The sequence below is a fragment of the Triturus cristatus genome, chromosome 3_1 (assembly GCF_964204655.1).
Source record: "Triturus cristatus chromosome 3_1, aTriCri1.1, whole genome shotgun sequence".
In the NCBI taxonomy this organism is placed as follows: Eukaryota; Metazoa; Chordata; class Amphibia; order Caudata; family Salamandridae; genus Triturus; species Triturus cristatus.
In genome coordinates this window covers 219,736,844-219,758,610 of record NC_140583.1, presented here as the reverse complement: position 1 = coordinate 219,758,610, position 21,767 = coordinate 219,736,844, and the positions used below count along the sequence as shown (strand labels likewise).

General features: G+C 41.0%; 1 protein-coding gene across 4 annotated transcripts in view; it reads left to right on the top strand.

Annotated features, from left to right (window-relative positions):
- HYKK (hydroxylysine kinase) overlaps positions 1 to 21,767 on the top strand; it is a 326,821-nt gene that overhangs the window by 9,167 nt on the left and 295,887 nt on the right. The gene's annotated exons all lie outside the window — the stretch shown is intronic.

Sequence of the window (21,767 nt, the reverse complement as noted above, 5' to 3'; positions counted from 1 at the left end):
TCGAAGGCTGAGGAGAGATCCACGAATGCTAAGTGTAATTTGCCTCTCCTCGCCTTCGTGTATTTACCCATCAGGATAGCAAGGTTAAGGCCCTGATCAATTGTCCCCCGGCCTTCCCTGAAACCAAACTGTAGGTCGGAAAGTATGTTCTTTTCAACGGCCCATGTTTGCAGCCTCGTGAGAAGTATCCTTCCTGCTACTTTTCCTAATGAATCTAAAAGTGAAATTGGTCTGTAGCAGGAAGGATCCTGTCTGTTGCCTTTCTTATAGATCGGGACCATGATTGATTCAGTCCTACTTTTAATTAGGCCCTGTGAAGAGGTTGCATTAAGAACACGTGTTAATAACGGCGCCCACAGGTCTGTATTGTGTTTATAGATATCGACTGGGACCCCGTCGGGTCCAGGGGCCTTGGAGCCTTTACTTTCATTCAATGCTACCAACACTTCCTTTAATGTAAACGATATGTCAATTGGATGAACCTCAGTAAGATCGGAATGAGGGAGCATTGGGCTGTTCATAGTTGAATTCATCTCCTGGGAGCCAAAAAATTTTGAAAAATGGCTCACCCATTGGGATTCATCTATCGTAACCTCTACGGAGGTAGAATTATCAGGAAGAAGGAATGGTGATCTAATTACCTTCCAAAATGCTTTACTATCTTTTTGAATGCTAGCCCTATGTAAATCATTCCATAAAGAATTATAGTTATTTATGAATTTAAGTTATCAAGTGTCGTTTATTATGTAAATATTATGAGAATTGATTTATGAATGATAATTTTAATAGTTTACTTTAACTTCTGGTATTTATTCTCATTCATTTATTGCTTTTAGACCCGTTTAATGCTTATCTATGTTTCTTAATGAAATGTGCTTATCCTCCTAACGCATACTATTATATGTATTTGGGTCACAGGAGTTTTCACTCTCTTTACAGCTTTTCTAATTTATTGTCCTGGCTGATATTCATTTTAATTGTCCACCCTCCTTAAGGTGCCTGTACTCGTAGTGGTGCTCCAGACCCGCGGTTAAAAGTTAAAAGTTGTAGGTAACAAATCTATATCAATTTTTTTGATTCTCTTTTAGATTTTAACAGCCAGAAATATACTGATTACATAGAACATTTTGATCTCTCTAATATATATCAATAAGAACCTTCTTTTACATTTTCTTATATCTTTCTCTATTGTTCTATACAATACTTTATTATATTCTTTATTTGCTTCTTTATCACGTTTGTCCTCCATAAGTCTTTTTCTTTTCTTCTCTTTTTCTTTTCATATACTAAACTTTCTTAACCTGTAAAACTCTTATTTTCTTATACTTTTCTATTTCTTATCAACCAGAGTACTCTCCCTTCCCATACAGCCCTATTCCCTCCCATTGTACTCCAACCTCTTATTTTTCCCATTTTTGACTAATACATTGATTCCCAATCCCTTTTGATTGTATCCCATCATGGCTAATATTCATCCTTTATCTACCATTACTTGGAATGTCCATGGCCTCACTCATTACATTAAACGGAAGAAGGTACTTTCTTATTTACAGTCCAAACACGTAGACATAGCTTTATTACAAGAAACGCACCTCGATGAGATTGAATCTGACAAACTTTGCAGAGATTGGGTGGGGAAGGTCATTCACAGCAGCATTCACAAAAATGACCCCACAGATACTAATCCTGTCCGCAAATGTGGAGTTGCAATTCTTAGCCGCAGATCACTTCCAGTCACGATCTCCAAGACTTGGTCGGATCCTTATGGTCGATATGTATTTGCCAAATTACGTATCGGGAATTCTTAGCGGATAGAGCGGTATTAAATGACATATTTTCGGATAACGGTTTGGTTGATCATTGGCATCTTAGTCATCCACAAGACAAAGAATATACGTTCTTCTCATCCTCACATGGTACATTTTCCCGCTTAGACTATTTTATGATATCGCACAAAGCGGTTCAATTAGTCACGGAATCACGTATCCTAGAAGCAGCCTTGTCTGATCATTCTCCTGTCCTTTTATCTTTCGATTTAGGTCTATTCCGGCCAGGGCGTAAACCATGGCGTATGAGCATTCAAAGACACAGGACGCCCAAGGGTAAACTTCAGTTACAATCCCATCTACAGGACTATCTCTCTATTAACCAGGGATCTGTCACCTCCAGCAGAACTGTTTGGGCGGCAGCTAAAGCCACTATTAGAGGGCAACTAATGCGGGATGCAGCACTTGCCAATAAGAATAATATTGCAAAGCAGACAGAAATAGAACGAGATATTCAACTCTATTCCCGTTTATATACGTCGGATCCTACCTTACATAATCGCAAGTTATTAGAGCAAGCACATATCTCTCTTAATAGTCTCTTTACATCCATAGCTGAATTTGCTTTACAGAGGATGAAAGGAAGACATTACGAGCAAGGGGAGAAGGCCGGGAGGTTGTTAGCTGCACAATGACGTCAAAGGGAAGCAGCAATGGCTATTCCAGCTATACGATCAACTCAAGGTGACATACTTACAAGGCCCCAAGAGATAGTTAATGAATTTGCCTCCTTTTATCAATCCTTATATACTCCAGGTAGTCAAATAGACCTAGGTAAGATGTCCTCTTTTTTAGAGAAGATGAGTCTTCCGCGTCTTTCTGATGATGGTAGAGCTCTGCTTGATGGTGAAATCACAAGAGATGAGATCTCTAAAGCCCTTACTGCTCTGCCTTATCATAAAGCTCCTGGGGAAGATGGCTTCCCTGCTGAATTTTATAGATGGGCAGGTCAAAGTATAATTGATATGTTACATGCTGCATTTCTTGAGGCTGATAAAGAATCATCATTGGGCCCTCTCTCTAATAAAGCAGTTATAGCTGTACTACCTAAACCTGGCAAAGACCCTTCTTTTGTGCGGTAGCTATCGTCCCATTTCTTTATTAAATTGTGATATTAAAATCTTGGCTAGCATCTTGGCGTCTCGACTCCGCAAAGTACTGCCTTCTTTCATACATTTCACTCAAGTAGGCATTGTACCAGGGCGTTCTTCTCGGAACCATCTCCGCACCCTGGCCCACACCTTGTGGTCTGCTAAACATCTTTCAGAAGATACCTTGGCCCTTTCGCTTGATGCAGAAAAAGCGTTTGACCGCATTGAGTGGGAATTCCTTTTTACCATTATGCATAGATTTGGTTTGGGTGATCAATTCATCAATAAAGTGCGTTTATTATATGACAATCACTCAGCTCAGGTTAATTGCGGTGGTTTTTTGTCCAATGCATTTCCAATACGGAGGGGAACACGTCAGGGTTGCCCGTTGTCCCCCCTTCTTTTTCTTTTAGCTATGGAACCACTTGCTGCTGCTATCCGTCAATCTGATGATATTATAGGTGTGCCTCTCCCAATTGGACATTCTAAAATCTATTTATATGCAGATGATATTCTTCTTACTCTTACTAATCTTCCTCGATCTCTTCCATCCCTTCTTCAAATTATTAATGATTTCTCCTCCTTTTCGGGTTACTAAATAAATTGGGACAAAAGTGAAGCGTTACCCAATTCTAATGGCACTACAAGGGCAGTGATTCACGGATTCCCTTTTCATTGGCAGTCCTCACATCTTAAATATCTAGGAATTTTGGTCAACAAAGGTTTGGAAGATATGGTTGTAGATAACTTAGCTCCTTTACTTTCTCAAATGCAGAGGGATTTTTGATAAGTGGAAAGCTCTGGGTTTATCTCTTTGGGGTAGAGTACAAGCTATCAAAATGGTTACCCTTCCTCGTTTCATCTATGTTTTAGGTATGCTTCCCCTCCAGATTCCTTTAGCTACCCTTAGATTAATAGATTCTAAGATTAAGATTTTTATATGGGGCTCAGCTAAACCATGTCTTGCTATAACAAAATTAAAAGCCCATCAGTTATGTGGAGGTATGGGTCTTCCATCCATTGAACACTATTCCCTTGATCTACACATCTCCCAATGTTCTTATTTTTTGCCAGGAACTAAAGATGTCCCACAATGGGTTTCCATTGAGTGTCATCTTTTATCCAAGAACTCAGATCTTTCTCTTTTATATGGTAGTGGCACTAGTTCTTCTGATCCCAAGAATCCGATCTTATCAGTCATGCACAAATCTTGGCAAAGGGGGCATCGTATACTAGGCTCAAACGCGCGTATTTATGTTAAGGCTCCTCTTTGGAACAATTCAGCTATCCGTATCAATGGTCGCACTTTATCCTGGTCTTTATGGCAAGCAGCTGGTATTTACTCCCCAGATCAACTTCTTCATGATGGAAATTTGAAATCATTTTCTCAATTATGTGAGGAATTTAATCTTCCTAAACAACACTCCTCTAGATACTCTCAACTTCAACAATGTCTGAGGAATCACTTGGGATCTCCCCCTTGGGTGTTGCAGGTGTCCCCAATACTATCTTACCTAAATCTGTGGGGAAAGTTTAGAGGAGTGACCTCTGGTCTTTATAAAACCTTTATGTCTCCTTTATTTTCACAATCTCTCTCGTATGCTCTCCAAAATAAATGGCAATCTCGTTTATCTATTTCATTTACGGCTTCTGAATGGGACAAGATACTGGAGGGATTACATAAAGGCGTTCGTGAAGCAAGGCTTAAATTTTGTATATTTAAAATCCTTCATGAATGGCACTGGTCACCAACTAAGTTACATAAAGCTGGATTGCTTTCACACACTAATTGCTGGAGATGTTCCACCTCTGGTTGTGACATAGTTCATATCATTTGCGATTGCCCAGCAACAAGGTCCTTTTGGTCCTTTGTCGGCAAGACTTTACATTCCACAATGCCATTATCCTTACCATTTACACCTGCCACAATCCTTCTACATGATTTTCGACACTTTCCAAAACATTCTAAATCACAAATACGTCTTCTACACACTGCATTGGCTACAGCTAAAATCTGTATTTTGCTTCATTGGAAGTCTCCTTCTCCACCCTCTCAGGAAGAGTGGCTGGTGGCAATGATGCAAATAGCCCTACATGAGCGCACAATTTATAACCTTCAAGATCAAGTTGATGTATTTCCCCAGACCTGGGCTTCTTTTTTAAAAACTGAACTTAACACTGATGCCAACTCCACTCTCTCTCCTAATGCAAACACTTGATTTAACTAATTCATTATTTTCTATTTTGTGTGTTTTTTTTCTTTTTCCCTTTCCTTTATCCTTCATCAATTTATTTCCCCAACTCCCGTCCTCCTTCTCCTTCCTCCCTTCCTCTGGCTCTATTATCTCTCACTGTTCTCTTATTATCTTCTTTACAGTTTATCTCTTTTCTCTTCTTTTCTTCTTTCATCCACTTTTCATATCAATTTTCTCCTCCCTTTTTAATTTTTGTGCTCTGATCTAATTATTTAAATTTTCTTGTATGAAGTCATTCTCTTTTATATTTAGATTCATTCATATTTTATATATTATAATATGTATAATATCCAGTTCTTATTCATGTTCTTTATACCATATATCTACTCACTGATTTATTCATTTTAATATTTATATATAATATGATTCATATTTATCATCAACATATGTATTTAATATTATCAATAATTCATTGTTTTAGCATTTCTGTGTTACTCTGCATTTCATGATAAAATTCAATAACAAATTTCAACACAAAAAATAAATTATATCATTGTTAACATTACTGTTGGAAATGGCTCTTTCTTCAGGGTCACCCCAAACGTTTTGCCTCCCCTCTCCTCTTTTTCTGACCATGTTTTTGTTGACTTTGGGACTCTAGGTATTTTAGCACTGCTAAACAGTGCATGTGCTCTATATTTAAAAACATTGTAACATTGGCTTATCCACAATTGGCATACTTAATTCACCTAGAAGTTCATACTAAAGTGCACTACATGCTACTAGTGGGCCTGGAGCACTGATTGTGCCACCCTTAGAGGCCCTGTACCCTAACACAAACACACTGCCCTTGCAGGCTGAGTGTCTGGGTACAAGACAAAACAGAGAGTCGACATGGCACACATCCCTGTGTGCCATGCCTACAACCTACACTGCCCTGACATACATCAGCCACCCCTCTAGCTGGGTGCCCTATGCCAGTGGTGTGGGCACAGGAGCATGAGCCCTGTGCCCCTACAGTACCCAGGTCCATTCCTGGGCACTGTAAGTGCAGTGCTGCCATTTAAGAGTATATGGTGCTGGGAGCTCGTCAAACACGACCTCCACAGCACCATGATGGCAACACTGAAGACTGAGAAGTTTGGTATCAAACTTCTCAGCACATTAAACCCGCACTGTTGCCAGTGTGGGATTTAATGTACAACGCACTACAGAGGACATCTTAGAGATGCCCCCTGAAACCTAACCTACAATCCACATCTTGTCTGAGAGGCTGCCTAGGCTGCCACACAGCAGACATGTTGCTGGACCCCTGGGTGGAGAGCCCCCGCTCTCCTGGGCCTGCAACAATGCACATCTTGGGCGAGGTGCTAAGTCTCCTCCCCCAGGATGGGCAGGGGGAAGCTTCAAAGGCATGCCGCCTTTGTGAGCTTCTCCAGGCCACCTGCTGTACTCAGCAACTGGCCCCCACCGGTTCTGACCCCCATTCTGGCGGGAAGACTGGCCAGAAACTCCAAGTAAGGACAGGGGATGTGCCAGCCCTGCCAACCCCACCCCTCAGGTGGGGGAAGCGAGGTGAAGCACATCTCCGGGCCCTCGCCATCTTAAAGATGGGGAGCCCTACCCAATCAGGACTAGGCCACTGCCCCCCTCCCACAGGAGAGTGGCAGGATAGGGGGTGTACCCACCCCAGGACAGGGACCCAGTGTTCCCTGCCCTCTGCCTACCTGTAACACCCCTAAATTTAGTATTTAGGGGCACCCTGAACCTTCCTTCATTAGATTCCAGGTTCTAAAATAGCAAAGAAGATCAAGAAGAAAGAAGACCTGCCGTGCAGCTGCTAAGAAGAGGATGACACATACTGCGTTGGCCCCAGCCCTACCGGCCTGTCAACACTTGAACCTGCTCCTGCTATATTCCGGCACCTCCTGTGGCCAGAAACCTCACAAACCCCGGAGGACCTGGCTACCTTGTGACTCTGAGCACTTGGGACTCCCACGAGCAGTGGCTCTGCTCAAAGCAAGTACCTAACCCCTGGCATCAGCCCGGAACCACAAACCCTGCACACTCTGTACCCGCCAAGCCTGGCCTGTGCTGGGTTGGACAAAGACCCAGAGGACGTCCCCCCAGTGACTGTGATCCCGAATCCGGCACCCAAGGACCCACCTCGATGCTCCTGATGACACCTGCAGCCTCAGAACCAGGGACCCCCCCCCTACCGCGATCAACAGAGGGTAAGACACCAAAAGGCACCCCTGCACCCGGCGCCCTGCGGCCCCCTGTGCCCGACTCCTGGGTACCTACCTATCCTCCAACTACCCAATTTACCTCTTGAAGTGGTGGGCACACCTGAAGAAACGTTGTCCCCAAGCTTGCAGCCTTTGTTCGTCCTTGAGCTTTTCCATTGCAATCCATTGAGCACCCGAAGGCTTAAAAGCACCCTGCACCCAGCTGCCCGAGTGGCCCTGGCAGTGCAACTTCTACTCCTACCTACTTCTCCATTTGCCTTGAGCAAGTGACCAGGAGCCCAGCTCCCACAGCCACGTGGCCTGCTAGTCAGCAGCCACCAACCAAGGGCCCCCTGCCTCCCATAGGATAACATTGGGCATAACTCACTCTGCACCCGGCTGCCCCTGTGCCGCTGAGGGTGTAACAACTGTACTTACCTGACCCTGGGAGACCCCTGAGTCTATGCCCAGAACCTTAACTCTGCCAGTCGAGTGGTTACCCAAAAGCCGATAACTCACGTTTCTTCCATAGAGTAACATTGACTGGTTTCTCTTGAAATTTCTTCTAAGTGTGGAGTTTCTAAACTTTAAAATATTCACCTAAAATCAACCGAGTAACGAAAACGGAAATACTCACCTGCTATTAGGAGAGATCCTAGTTCTGGATCTTGGTGACCAGCACTGACCCTGAAAAGTACTCCCAACCGTACTTACCACTAACTCAATATTCTCCCATAGGAAACCATTGACTGTTTTTCTGTGAAATTTCTTCTGTCGATTTTTACAAACTACAAATATTTTTTAAAAATCGTACCAACTGTGAAAACGTAATTACTTACTTGTTTTAGATAGCTGTGCCAGTACTGAGCCTAGGAGCCCATCACTGGATTACAAAAGTAACGAGAACATACTTTACCCGTAACTCGAATTTTCTTCCATAGGAAACCATTGACTGTTTTTCTGTGAAATTTCTTCCAAGTGTCGATTTTGCAAACTTATAAATATTCCTTAAAAATCGCCTGTATAACTTAAATGCAGTTTTTCAACTGCTTACTAGTAGTACACTAGTGCCGGATCCAGGATCCAACACTGACCTAGAAAAAGTAACCCGAACCCCACATACCTGCTAAGTGAATTTCCTTCCATGGATAACATTGGTAATTTGATCAGAAAAAGTTTCTAAGTGTCAACTTTTAAAATAGCAAAATATTGCTTAAAAAGCACAAAAGTAACTAAAAAGAATTTACTCACTTGTTTCCAAGAACTGTCCCAGGGCTGAATCTAGGATCCAGTCCTGGAGTTAGAAAAGTAATCCTGAAAGTAATCAATTGCATATAACTTAAAATTCCCATTGAGCTCCATGTATTATTGTGTTTGAAATTGTGTTGCCTATTGCAACAACCTGTAACTATTGCATTCCAAGTCAATTGTCCTTTGCAAAGTATTTAACTAAAGCATCTCATTCTGAGAAAGTATATTTTGATACCTCTTGTTGGTTCTAAAATAAAACAACCATATATTTGGTTCTAAAATAAAACAACCATATATTTTTATATACAAACCATTGGCCTGGAGTCCAGTTCTTGAGTGTGTGAGACCATTTGCTGACTGAGTGTGTACAACAAATGCTTTACACAGTCCTCTGATACTGCCTTACTGCTCGACCAAGCTACCACTTTAGAGAGTAAGGTTATATCTAACGTTAGCCTCTGCCAAACCTCCGGGGACTGTGGACCCTATACACACTGTACCTATTTGGGAACAGTATACATAGGGCCACTTTCCTACACACTGTTCTCACAACTGAGGAAGGACTGGATGTCGACGCCAAGGTACAGCATATTGGGTAAAGTGTTGGCTCTCGTTATTTGACATCCCCTAAAAGCAGAGAAGAAAGTAATTTCAGGGGATGGGCTAAAAATCTTTCATCTTTTAGAGGCTAATAACACCCCCTCCCCCACCAAAAGCGATTCAAGGACCGCCAGGAGTAGTAAGCGGTATTTAGATGTAAATGCAACACAATAGAGTTAAGCTATCCGACGCATGGACATGACGCTGAATAATGCCCTTCTCCATCCAGAATATATCGAGGAGCCCCTGAGATTTGCATCCCTCATGCATAACTGTGCAGCCATTAGTGCATGAGGACCAAACCATCTTTGTTAATGACAACGCTGTTATGGCTTGTTGCATTTCACGTTTGGGCTCTAAAACCGTTAGTATACAGATATGAGCAGATCTAGATAGACTAGAAAGGGATTTGCATGCACTCTAGTAAAAAAAAAAAAGTGCATTGGACATTGTTGGAAAGACTTTGGGCGGTGGTTCAGCGCCTCGCTGTGGTTATTAGTTGGCACGACTTAGGCGTCCTGAGGAGAGAATGTTTTCTCCCATTCACACCACCTCTCCAATCTCCCTTGTTCCTTTTGTCCCATCATGAGGAGTTGCAATTGTGTGCAGGCAGCAATCTGGATCCCATGTTATCCAGAGGTTGAAGGCGCTTATTGCTGAACGTTGCATTGTGGAATAAGGTCAGGAACTGCTGAGTGGCCTTTGATTTGTCAGCATACTTTATGCATGGGGTATCTTGGGAGCTGGGGTGGTGTAGGCTGTGTTCCTGTAATGGAGATTCAAAGGGTCTTAGTAACATTGAAATATTTCTAAGCAAACAATGTTTCCTTTGTTATTCAGAATACCGTCATGGTGGAAAAATACCTCTTAACATTGTTTTTTTGTTTATTTCTTTAAGAGTGTAAGGGACACTGTTGGCTCTCAGACTTCAATGCACATGGGAGCATCAGAGGGAAACCTCATTTCCCACAGTTCAATAAAGCATGCATGCACATTTTAGAAATGATTTATGTAGGAAGGTAACATCAAGAGTTAATAACATTTTCCATACAAGTAAACTGGATTAACATGGGAAATTAATGTTTTAGGACCCCCTTTTTCTTAGCTTCCACTTGATGCATCACCCTGAAACTGTGCAATTAAATGCAGATTTGTCAAACGGCACAACGGTTGTTAGGAAAACAGAAAATGTTTTTTCTATGTAAAGTCTGACCTAACTTTAACTACATAGTGGCAACTGTGGAAAAAAATCAAGGTTAAAGTGACTTTATAGTTAGGTATTTTAATAAGATCTTAATATATGGTAAAAACCTAGAAATTCACTGAAAAAAACAAATGTTAATTGTCAGAAACTGTGTTTCTAGTTGGCAGTGGTTTACACCCTGTCCAAGTAGGGACCCTCACTCTAGTCAGGGTAAGGGAGTACACAGCTAAGATAACCCTTGCTCACCCCCTTGGTAGCTTGGCGCAAGCAGTCAGGCCTATCTCAGAGGTAATGTGTAAAGCATTTGTACATACACACACAGTAACACAGTCAAAACACTACAAAAGGACACACACAATTTTAGAAAAATAGCTACTATTTATCTGAATAAAACAAGACCAAAATGACAAAACTCCAGCACACACAAGTCAAAATATCACATTTAAAATGTTAAGTAAGTTTAGTCCATAGAAATCATTGGATGCAGTTGTTTTAGCACAAAGTACCAGAGATGTATTCAACAATCTAAGACGAGAACAGGCGCAAGGTAGTTGAGGCACCAGAAAAACACACGATGTGTTGGTTCCTTATCGGCAAGGGAGGTGATGTGTCGGTTCTTTACTGACAGAGGAGGTGAGGAGTTGTTTCCTTGCTACTGGGCAGAGGAGGTGATGCTTCGGTTCCTTATTAGAGGGAAGGTGATGCAACAGTTCCCTACTTCAGAGGATGTGATGTGTTGAATTCCAGATGCACTGTGAGATAGGTGCTGGGTCTATTTCCCAGCGGCAAAGCAGGAGCTCCATCGGAGTCAGAGAAGGACACCACGAACTTCGGTGGCAGAGTGCTTGGACTCACGCTGCTGCGATTTTTCTGATGTGCTGCAATGGCAAGCTGGGGCAGGTGGTTCAAGCTGTGGTCAATGCTTTCAGCAGGAATCACGCTTCGGTGTAGGCAGTGGCTTTGCATCGATCTTTTGCAACGGGCATGAATAAACAGATCCTGGAGGTCAATTAAAGGATTTTCTTCCTTAAAATTACCAGCTCACACTTCCAAGGGCCTAGCAACTGGATTTGGCACCATTTGGCAAGTCAGGATTCTCAGCAGAAGGGCTCAGCCACTGGTAGGTGAAGTCTTGATGGCCCTGCGACTTCTTAACTGGAGGAACGCATGCACAAGCCCAGAGAGAGCCTTGGAAGCAGGATGTAGAAATCAATTCCAGTCTTTTCATTCCCAGGACAGGGGCAGCATACAGCAGGCGAGCCCAACAAAGCAACAGGCAGAGTGTCAATCCCTCCTACAGCATCCAGTTCTTCTTCTAGGTAGATTGTCCAGAAGTATTCTGATTTTGGGGTGATAGAGGTCCAATACTTAAACGCATTCCTGCCTTTGAAGTAGGCAAGCTTCAAAGGAAAGTCTTTGTAGTGCACAAGACCCCGTCTCTTCCTGGCCTGGCTCCAGACACACTCCATGGCAGTGGAGACTGCTTTGTGTGAGGACAGGCACATCCATATTCAGGTATCAGTGGCCACTCCTACTACAACTCTAGCTCAGGAAGAACCATCAGCCTGGTGATGGACAATCAGGAGATGCAGGGAACACCTCAGCTCCCTTTGTGTGACTGTCTAAAGTAAATGCACAAGAGCCCAACTGTCAGCCAACCCAGATGTGTATTCTACAGACAGGCAATGGAACAGAATGGGTAAGCAAGGACATGCCCACTTTCTAAAAGTCTACGGTCTTAAACAGGAAGCGCACTATCCTAATTAACTCAAAATTAGTGTGTTTGGTTCAAGTTAAAAAGCATATATGAACATTAATAATCAAGAGCTTGACATTGTTAAACCAAAATAAACAATGAATCTTTGCAAATGTAACTCAAAATCATAACCATGAAGATTGTCTTCAGATTCGTCTTCAGCATGCTTTATTCAGCAAATTCAACTTGTTGTGTCAATTCTTAAATTAAAAACTGTTCTCATAAAAGGAGATTCATCGCTCCCAATGCATTTCGGGTGAACTTTCACCCTTCGTCAGGGAAAATCTACAAACAAATGTATATGTGTCAAATAACAATGTTACAGATTTTTATACACATAAAATAATTTAAGATTATGGCAAAAGCATCCAGGATAATCATAGTCTTTTACGAGAATCAAAGGTCATCATTACAATGCAGAGATCATATTAACTGTAGTTGGAACAAGATATGGTGTGATATGTAAAGCCCAACCACCATATTGTGTTAAAAATCTAAAAAAACGCAAGGTTATACTAATGTGAGTCACCCATGTTAGTGACAATATGTGATAAGAAATCAAAAGAATTAAAAAATCGAAAAACGAGATAAACGAAATACCTCCAGTATCATGTATGAAGGCAAACAAATGTCCGTCTTAACCAATATACGCGCGCTATTCTGATACAGAGTACCTGTAATGCACCAAGGTACGAGAGTATGTGTCAAGTCTTCATATGATACTAAATAGCAGGACCTGTGTGCCCCATGATTAGAAATCATCAGCGCTTACTACTCAAAAACCCGACGTGACGGTGTCTCTTACGTCCGCTCTCACAAAAAATAAATGAATAGTGTCTGCTTCAGTCGTGCCACTTAACGCTGAAAAAATCAGACGCTACTATGTCATACACATTCTTTAAAATGTACACGAAAATCTTGAATGTGCTAACTAAGCCAAATTCGAAACTCACCGCATACAAAAAGGCTGTGTCAGGGCTCAATATCGCTGATTTGTAGCGACGGTGGCTATAAACCCACCATCGTATTACACATTTCTCTCTGCAAAAAACAAAAGTGAATCAGGTTTCAAAAAGGTGCCGTCGAAAGTTATTGCGACCCCAATTTTTCAACCCATATAGAGAAACTCACCCTCAACTTCTAAAGAGACGCGTTTATCCAAAACCTTCCTTGCTGCGTACGAAACAACCCGTCATCAACACCAAACTGAGAATTTTACCGCTTTACGTGCCCAACGGAAGCAATAGAAATGAAAAAAAGACTACGAGAGACACCTTAAACAAAATTCCATGCATGGCGATACGCCATATTAATGAAGAGCGTGATGAGTGTAATTCAGCATGACATTGTATGACAAAACATAATTTCATGTCTTTGTGAAATCAATTCCATTGCAATGATACTAGTTTCTAACACATACAATATACCTCATATTGGCTATTAAAGTTATGCATATTACTGACGATCATATGACAGTGCATTATCAACACCATTCTCTGTATTATGTGATTAACATAAATTAAATGACTCATAAGTACATAAAATCTAGAAATCAATGGATATTACGACACTAACATACTGACAAATATGAAGTAATAAAAATCTTAACTCTTATCCCATCTGTCTGCGTGTGTTTGAATGATAATTGTACTGATACTGACTTGTTAATCGTGAAAATGATAACCATCACAATTAAGATACAGGAAACAAGAGAGTTGCAACTTGTCATTGAGACCCTTCGGATGGAGCGTATTTAAAAACCTTATCCAAAATGTTTCTCTCTGGGTGATCAACTTTGACATGTCCCTATCATTGCGGTGCTTAACTACCTCTAGCACTGTGAACCTTAATTGTGCTATGGTGTGTTTGAACTCAGTCCAATGGCTTGCTAGGGGGGACGTCACTACTCTGGTTCTGATGCGGCTTTTATGTTCGGTTATACGTACTCGTAAAGATCTCTCGGTCTTACCAACATAAAAAAGGCCACATGGACATCGTATCGCATAAATTACATTCTGTGTGTTGCAATTGGCCGTAAATGACAATTTAATGGGTATGCCCGACCATGGATGTGAAATAGTTGCTCCTATGAGAGCATTATTACAATGTGAACAATTGTAACATTTTTGCATGCTATTTTCTTCCTGTCTGGCTTGCTCTCTCTTTTTAAGCAATTCCCTGATGTTATTAGATCTCGTATAGGCAAAAATAGGTGGATCTTGAAAAAGATCATTAAAATCAGGTTCCGTTTGCAATAGCTCCCAACGCTTTAGAATTATTTTCTTAATGGCTGTCGCCTGAGCTGAAAAAGTGGATACGAAAACTTCACGTTTGTCCTTAATTCTCTGTTTTTTGATTAACAACTCTGCTCTAGGGATCTATCACATTAGTATAACCTTGCGTTTTTTTAGATTTTTAACACAATATGGTGGTTGGGCTTTACATATCACACCATATCTTGTTCCAACTACAGTTAATATGATCTCTGCATTGTAATGATGACCTTTGATTCTCGTAAAAGACTATGATTATCCTGGATGCTTTTGCCATAATCTTAAATTATTTTATGTGTATAAAAATCTGTAACATTGTTATTTGACACATATACATTTGTTTGTAGATTTTCCCTGACGAAGGGTGAAAGTTCACCCGAAATGCATTGGGAGCGATGAATCTCCTTTTATGAGAACAGTTTTTAATTTAAGAATTGACACAACAAGTTGAATTTGCTGAATAAAGCATGCTGAAGACGAATCTGAAGACAATCTTCATGGTTATGATTTTGAGTGACATTTGCAAAGATTCATTGTTTATTTTGGTTTAACAATGTCAAGCTCTTGATTATTAATGTTCATATATGCTTTTTAACTTGAACCAAACACACTAATTTTGAGTTAATTAGGATAGTGCGCTTCCTGTTTAAGACCGTAGACTTTTAGAAAGTGGGCATGTCCTTGCTTACCCATTCTGTTCCATTGCCTGTCTGTAGAATACACATCTGGGTTGGCTGACAGTTGGGCTCTTGTGCATTTACTTTAGACAGTCACACAAAGGGAGCTGAGGTGTTCCCTGCATCTCCTGATTGTCCATCACCAGGCTGATGGTTCTTCCTGAGCTAGAGTTGTAGTAGGAGTGGCCACTGATACCTGAATATGGATGTGCCTGTCCTCACACAAAGCAGTCTCCACTGCCATGGAGTGTGTCTGGAGCCAGGCCAGGAAGAGACGGGGTCTTGTGCACTACAAAGAGTAGACAAACCATCTCGTATCTAGATGTACAGGTCACACTATCGGGGAATGACATAACCACGAAGGTGTTTATTAAACCAACTGATCGTAATAACACCCTATTGTACACAAGCTTCCATCCTCTGTCCTTGAAGAAGCACCTTCCATTTTCCCAATTCCTTCAGATTAAACGTATCATTTCGGACAATAGAGAATACCAAACGACCTTGGTTCAATTAAAAAAGCTTTTTCTGGAAAGGGGTTATCCAGAGGGGATTGTGGAGGTAGCAGCTAAACGGGCAGATGAGATCCCTAGAGCAGAGTTGTTAATCAAAAAACAGAGAATTAAGGACCAACGTGAAGTTTTCGTATCCACTTTTTCAGCTCAGGCGACAGCCATTAAGAAAATAATTCTAAAGCGTTGGGAGCTATTGCAAACGGAACCTGATTTTAATGATCTTTTTCAAGATCCACCTATTTTTGTCTATAAGAGATCTAATAACATCAGGGAATTGCTTAAAAAGAGAGAGCAAATGAGACAGGAAGAAAAAGGCATGCAAAAATGTTACAATTGTTCACATTGTAATAATGCTCTCATAGGAGCAACTATTTCACATCCATGGTCGGGCATACCCATTAAATTGTCATTTACGGCCAATTGCAACACACAGAATGTAATTTATGCGATACGATGTCCATGTGGCCTTTTTTATGTTGGGAAGACCGAGAGATCTTTACGAGTACGTATAACCGAACATAAAAGCCGCATCAGAACCAGAATAGTGACGTCCCCTCTAGCAAGCCATTGGACTGAGTTCAAACACACCATAGCACAATTAAGGTTCACAGTGCTAGAGGTAGTTAAGCACCGCAACAATAGGGATAAGTCAAAATTGATCACCCAGAGAGAAACATTTTGGATAAGGTTTTTAAATACGCTCCATCCGAAGGGTCTCAATGACAAGTTGGAACTCTCTTGTTTCCTGTAACTTAATTGTGATGGTTATCATTTTCACGATTAACAAGTCAGTATCAGTACAATTATCATTCAAACACGTATACAGATGGGATAAGAGTTAAGATTTTTATTACTTCATATTTGTCAGTATGTTAGTGTCGTAATATCCACTGATTTCTAGATTTTATGTACTTATGAGTCATGTAATTTATGTTAATCACATAATACAGAGAATGGTGTTGATAATGCACTGTCATATGATCGTCAGTAATATGCATAACTTTAATAGCCAATATGAGGTATATTGTATGTGTTAGAAACTAGTATCATTGCAATGGAATTGATTTCACAAAGACATGAAATTATGTTTTGTCATACAATGTCATGCTGAATTACACTCATCACGCTCTTCACTAATATGGCGTATCGCCATGCATGGAATTTTGTTTAAGGTGTCTCTCGTAGTCCTCTTTTCATTTCTATTGCTTCCGTTGGGCACGTAAAGCGGTAAAATTCTCCGTTTGGTGTTGATGACGGGTTGTTTCGTACGCAGCACGGAAGGTGTTGGATAAACGCGTCTCTTTAGAAGTTGAGGGTGAGTTTCTCTATAAGGGTTGAAAAGTTGGGGTCGCAATAACTTTGGACGGCACCTTTTTGAAACCTGATTCACTTTTGTTTTTTGCAGAGAGAAATGTGTAATACGATGGTGGGTTTATAGCCACCGTCACTACAAAACAGCGATATTGAGCCCTGACACAGCCTTTTTGTATGCGGTGAGTTTCGAATCTGGCTTAGTTAGCACATTCAAGATTTTCGTGTACATTTTAGAGAATGTGTATGTCATAGTAGCGTCTGATTTTTTCAGCGTTAAGTGGCACGACTGAAGCAGACACTATTCATTTATTTTTTGTGAGAGCGGACGTAAGAGACATCCGTCACGTCGGGTTTTTGAGTAGTAAGCGCTGATGATTTCTAATCATGGGGCACACAGGTCCTGCTATTTAGTATCATATGAAGACTTGACACATACTCTCGTACCTTGGCGCATTACAGGTACTCTGTATCAGACCAGCGCGCGTATATTGGTTAAGACGGACAGTTGTTTGCGTTCATACATGATACTGGAGGTATTTCGTTTATCTTGTTTTTCGATTTTTTAATTCTTTTGATTTCTTATCACATATTGTCACTAACATGGGTGACTCACATTAGTATAACCTTGCGTTTTTTTTAGATTTTCGACACAATATTTGTGGTTGGGCTTTACATATCACACCATATCTTGTTCCATACTATTCTGTGTGTAATGAAGACTACAGTTAATATACTCTCTGCATTGTAATGATGACCTTTGATTCTCGTAAAAGACTATGATTATACTGGATGCTTTTGCCATAATCTTAAATTATTTTATGTGTATAAAAATCTGTAACATTGTTATTTGACACATATGCATTTGTTTGTAGATTTTCCCTGACGAAGGGTGAAAGTTCACCCGAAATGCATTGGGAGCGATGAATCTCCTTGTATGGGAACAGTTTTTAATTTAAGAATTGACACAACAAGTTGAATTTGCTGAATAAAGCATGCTGAAGACGAATCTGGAGACAATCTTCATGGTTATGATTTTGAGTGACATTTGCAAAGATTCATTGTGTATTTTGGTTTAACAATGTCAAGCTTTTGATTATTAATGTTCATATATGCTTTTTAAACTCGAACCAAACACAATAATTTTGAGTAAATTAGGTTAGTGCGCTTCCTGTTTAAGACCTTAGTCTTATTTGTTTTTTTCTCAGTGAACAGGTGGCAAGGTGGAACCACCACAGCAGGCGCACACCGATTTTGATAATTACTTACATAGAGTAGAACACTTAGTTTAACATTTATAAACCGAGTGCATCACCGCTGCTATCTTTATTATCACTTTCTAAAAGTGGCATTTTAAAACATGTAGTTTAAAAACAATTTCACCAAAAGATGTGTTTATAAATTGTGAGTTCAGAGACTCCAAATCTCTATCTGTCCCAATGGGAATTTACACTTAAAAGATATTTCAAAGCAATCCCCATGTTACCCTGTACAAGACATAGTCCTTGCAATAGTAAAAAATGAAATTATCAGTATTTCACTATTAGGACATGTCAAACACAACAGTACATACCCTACCTTCTAAATACATTGCATCCTGCCCATGAGGCTGCTTTGGCTGCCTTACAGGTAGTAGAAAGGAATGTTTGGCCCTTGCCAGGTCGACATGGCAGTTTAAAACTGCACACACACAGACATGTTTGAAGGGATGCTCGTATACGTGGCACTATCAGTGCTGCAGGCCCACTAGTAGCATTTTATTTTACAGTCCCTGGATACACACAGAGCACTTTACATGTGACTCAATAGTAAATCAGATATGCCAATCTTGGATAAACCAATCACCAATACATTTTAGACATGAGAGCACATGCACTTTAGCACTGATCAGCAGTAGTAAAGTGCTCAGAGTCCAAAAACCAACAAAAAGAGGTCAGAAAAAATACAGAAGGAAGGCAAAAAGTTTGGGGATGACCATGCAGAAGGCTATGAGGTAATACTATAGCGAGTCCTTTTGAAACCTTAGGTTTATCTAACCTTGGCTCCCTTGCAGTGCTTAATTTGTAAAATACTAAGGGCCAGATGTATCAAGGTCACATTTTGCGTCTATAATAGCGAATTTGACAGATTTGCTATTATAGACTTGCAAAATGCAATGTATGGAGGTTTCGCAAATAAAATTGCGATTCCTACCATTCTGTGCGAATCGCAAATTGCGAGTCACAAATAAGGTATGGCTTCCCATTGATTTCTATGGGCCTAGATGCCCATGGGAATGAATGGGAATTGCATGCGCAATTTGCGAGTACCCAATATGTACTCGCAAATTGCGCATGCAATTGCAAGGGTGCCAAAAGGACACCCTGTTGCACCCCTCAAATATGCATGTGTGCACATGTGCGCCACATGGCAATGCTAAAAAGTGCATTTTTCCAGGAATTTGCAAATTACCACCAACTAGAAGTTGGTGGTAATTTGTGATTCCTTAATGCAAAAACGCAATTTGCGTTAGGTACATGAATTGCATTTAGGGAATCCCAAATTGCGATTTCCTAAATGCATTCACAGTTTAGGTAATCGCCAATAATTGCAATTACCCATATTGCAAATTCTAAAATGTTGATACATTGCAAGACGCATTTTTGCGTTCGTAAACGGGCCGATTTTGCAAATCGTCCTGTTTGCAAGCGCAAAATGCGTTGATACTTCTGGCCCTAAGTGCCAGGGATCTTGCCAGGAGGCCACTGCAGCTTGCACCATTTGTTGCTCCTGTGGTAAATATTTCGTTACCGGTACTATTTTTTATGCGGTAAAGTCTATCATGAATAACTCAGTAAATATAAGAGGCAGAATCCGTGGTATTAGAGGTTTAAAATGCTTTATTCCTATACAAAGGAAGACAATTCGAATTGTGGGCCTTCTGTTCCATCACCACGAAAGTTCAGGAAGGAAGGGAGCATATATTATTGACAGATAGGCAGTTTTATAGAAAATACATTACAGTAAAACAGATGCAAGAGGCGTAACAGCTGATAAAAGGTGCATACGTAGCTAATAGAGGGCGTAATTTAATAAACGTCATCATACATGATGTCATAAGTAGGTGGATCCATAAGAGAATCCTGTAATGTCAGCAGAAATAGTTGGCAGAGATGCGCGCGCAGCCGCATGACGTGTGATTGACGTGCAACGAGAGGGTGAAGGGGACTTGACATTTAGCTCTACATGTGGAGACAGAAGTCTGGGGTTATGTCAACCTAATCCCGAATCATATCTAATATCCTATGTTTAAAGAACTGTGTTATCCAAAAAGAGAGGTCTCTTAGGATAGAATCTTATTCTATACTGACTATACTGACTGTTAGTGCGTGTACAAGCGTCTAAGTGTCTACACTAGATGCATGGGGGTAAGAATATTCCATGGTAACGGGGCTATGAATTACTTGCATGAGGACAGCGAGGCCTGGCCCTTTGCACGGGAGCTGGAAGAATGTTTACCTAAACTACTAGACAGGAATGCATCGGATGAGGAGCGAAGGAGATAATCTCGAAGGTGAAATACTGTTTTTGGCAGGCGACAGGCTGGATCAGGCACCGTTAGCCGCGCAGGGAGTAAGACAAAGTTCATGGTCACAGATGTGGGCTCAGACTGGAGCTTTCAGAGGCAGAAGGCAGGAAAAGGCTTAATGACAGAATTCGGGCCTACTCGCCTGAATCTGTAAAATGTGGAAAGTGAACCATATAAAGTCGGTGGCCTTTCATACTTAGGAATGGAATATCTGACCCATTCATGGCGGATCTGAAAGAGGACATGTTGACGGTGGACGCACATATATTTGCGTCTTCAGAACTGGAGCAGGAGGGAACATACATGTACTTATAGCATGCACATGGAGCCGTTGGGGTCTACGATAGGGGACATAACTGATCACAAAATTCATATTTCCTCATTCCCTCCTTGTCCCCTTCGGACCCTTAGGAGATATCGATCTTCATCAATCCATCGATCTGTTCATATAGCATCATTTGTTCTTCTTTCTTCTTCCGGGATCTCGAACGAATACTTGGATGTGGGATACACGAGGTGGCACACAGACCACAAATCGCTGGCCCACATTGTAGACATAAGCAGCAACTGAATAGTATGAGAAAGCCAATACCTAGGAAGGATAGGATTCTCCATCCCCAGGCTGACAACACGCCCCAGAACCAACCGGACCAAGTCCAGGTGCCTGGACTCTGGTGTATCTGGCTTACAATCTTATGAAGGCGAGTTATGGCTTTATATACTGATGGCGAATTTTCTGGGATGAAAATGCAGCAACTTGATCCGATGACCCTACAAGCTCCGCCCCTATCGGCCAGGATGACGTCAAGGACAAGACGATTTTGGAGCACAACAATCCGCATAGCAGACTGCTCTTCTGTTAAATTGCCTAAGGCGGAAATAGTTTTGTTCACTACTGCTTCAAGGGTTCTGGTTAATCTACGTATCAGCTTACTATTAGTGACTGTACCTATATAGGGAAAGAAACCTTTATTGAAATCTGTGTATTTCTCCCATGCTGTTTCAGTGTAATCGACAATTGGGAGATCTCTCTGCTGTCTATTGTGTACTAAATGGGTATTTCTATGATAATCAGGAGGAGCTAGGAAAACAGGTGGCAGAAGGAATGCTATGTAACAGGTACCATCCCAATCTAAAGGTAGACGTATATATGCGGTCTGGCCACATATAAAGTAGGAATGACGAGAAGCTCTAAATGTAGACTTGCCTTGATCACTGAATTTTATTACAGTGGTGCATTTACTATGGCCCATGTGTATGGAGCCATTCTTT